Raw genomic sequence first — 2,473 nt, 5'->3', positions numbered from 1 at the left:
CATAATAAAATCATTATTCCCAAAATATCTCATATTTTTAATATTGCTCATAGTTTTTTATTAATAAACCTTGTACATTTTCAACTCTTCATCTTATGTGAAATATGCACCTCCTTTAAAGAACTCTCCTTCCTTACATATGTGTCATAATGGAATCATTTTAATATTGCTCATAGTTTTTTACTAATAAACCTTGTACATTTTCAACTCTTCATCTTATGTAAGCATTTAAGGGACTCCCCTTCCTTACATATGTGTCATAATAAAATCATTATTCCCAAAATATCTCATATTTTTAATATAGTTTTTTACTAATAAACCTTGTACATTTTCAACTCTTCACCTCATGTGAGCATTTACTCATTTTTGGGTATTTTCTTTTTACAATTTGGATTTATCTCCTCCCTACACATGGATTGATGCTATTGGCCCATAGGAACCTTAATTGGACCATAGTCTAAAGATTTATGAAAATCTAGACCCTTAGGCTAAGGTTCTTTATACCTATTTTCAATTAATTCCAATTGCACATTGGAAAATTCTTTTTAAATTTCTGTTTCAGGGGAACTCATCTGAATTATAAGAGATATTTTTCTATCCAGAAATATTCAAAATCTGAATATTCTCTCTCTAGAATATTTTCTCTCTCTAGGTTAAAACAGTCACAAACAAGATCTCTTATATTTCAGAAAAGGAATTGATTACAGGGGAATATACTAGATATCAAAAAGGGGTTGGGGGAGGAATCTTACATTCTACCCCACTTAAAAAACGCGAGATGTCCTCATCTCGCAACTTGGAATAATTTCGCAAGATGCACGAATATGAGACTTAGAGAAAAATTTTAATCACGATTAACCACCAAGAAAAGTCTTAAAGAGAGAAAGATTCAAAATAAGAACAAGATTCAAACTTTATTCATTCACGGGACTTATACAGTAAAGATAGAAGAACTCTTTACACTTCCATAAGCCCGTCCATCATATGGTCACAAAAGCAGTCCTCACAAGCTGCACAAGTATAGGGTAACTCATCTATGGGATTGATTCTGTTGGTTATTTCCGCACCTATCTCAGTGGTATGAGGTGATCTAACAAAAGGACCTCTGAGAGGCAAGCCAAAAATGGGGTAAAGGCATATCTTCTCATGAGGAAGAAAACATGCCAGTAAGAAGACCCGCTCAGAAAACCCAAGATGCCTTGATCTCATGACACAGTAGTATCGGGGACCCAAACCCAAAGCTTCAATAACCATGGCCAAGCGGACATTGTTACGAAAGTGTTGTTGACCCTAGGGTGTTACCCTAGTTATGTTTTGATAGGTCCGCCATTTGGTCTGCGCTACAGAAGTTCCTAGGTGAGGAAAAAGTGAGCGCTCATACTGTTCTATAAAGTCTTTCTTCACAGACTCTCTTGCGTCTTGAAGGTGAGAAATCATCAGGGATAAAACTAATTCCTGTTGCCAAGCCATGAAGGAGATTAAGAAAGAAAGGAGATTGATGGGAGTAAGATTACTGTGAGCGACAAGTAAAAGTTACGACTTATATAAAGGAAGGAGCTAGCGTAACCTAGAAGCCAACGGTAACTTGCCACTGAAGTTTTACCGTCTTTCCATGATTTGTGTTTGACACATTTTTCTATAGAAGGCATTAAGAATTTTGAGATGAGGAGATAAAAGAAACTTGTAGGCTAAGTCACATAAGGATCACAATATCTGGGGGATAACTTCTTATACTCCCTAAGAGATAAAGAACTTCTTTTGGGCCGTACTCGAATGAAAACCAAAACCTTGGTATCCAAAACACCGATTCTCACTTCTAAACTCATTGTTCTAAATCCTTAAAACAGGCGTGACTCCTGAGAAGTATTCTAGGAAAAGGGTCTTCCTTTTTTAAACAGAAACTTTCTTTTATTTTAGAGAGGGAATAATTATAAGATCCGAAAGGGAGATTCTTACTCCTGTATACCTCGAAGGCTGGGGAGGAATCTTACATCCTACCCCACTTAAAAAGTGTGAGATGTCCTCATCTCGCAAGGTAGAGGACAGCTCTTATTCTTAAGATCCAATTTTATTCTGGGGTTCCTTATATTCTGGTCAACCCAACAGAACACTGGGATAAATATCCCTTATATAGAACTCATCATTAAATAACAATTCATTCAGATTATATCATTCATATCTTTAACATGATAATGGTCCATTAGACCGAAAAGTTTCCTTCGGAACATTCCTCCACACGGAAATTTCAGTCAAGCAAGTTCTCAATTTGACATCCCTTAACTTGATCTATCGATCAAGTATTAACAGTAGCAATCTGACAGCACAACCCACTAATCTCATAGTGATTTGCTGAATTCGTTATCATCATTCTAGTTATGAATATCATCACAGGGACTCGTCCCATTCCCCCTCATTGTGGTTTCATTATATTTCAACTAATTTTTAAAAATCAACATTTTTTTTTCAATCAGCA

The sequence above is a fragment of the Cibotium barometz genome, chromosome 57, assembly GCF_041138505.1.
Source record: "Cibotium barometz isolate CiBa-2024 chromosome 57, ASM4113850v1, whole genome shotgun sequence".
NCBI classification, from domain to species: Eukaryota; Viridiplantae; Streptophyta; class Polypodiopsida; order Cyatheales; family Cibotiaceae; genus Cibotium; species Cibotium barometz.
The sequence above is the reverse complement of the archived record's forward strand: the minus strand, read 5'-3'. Positions refer to the sequence as shown.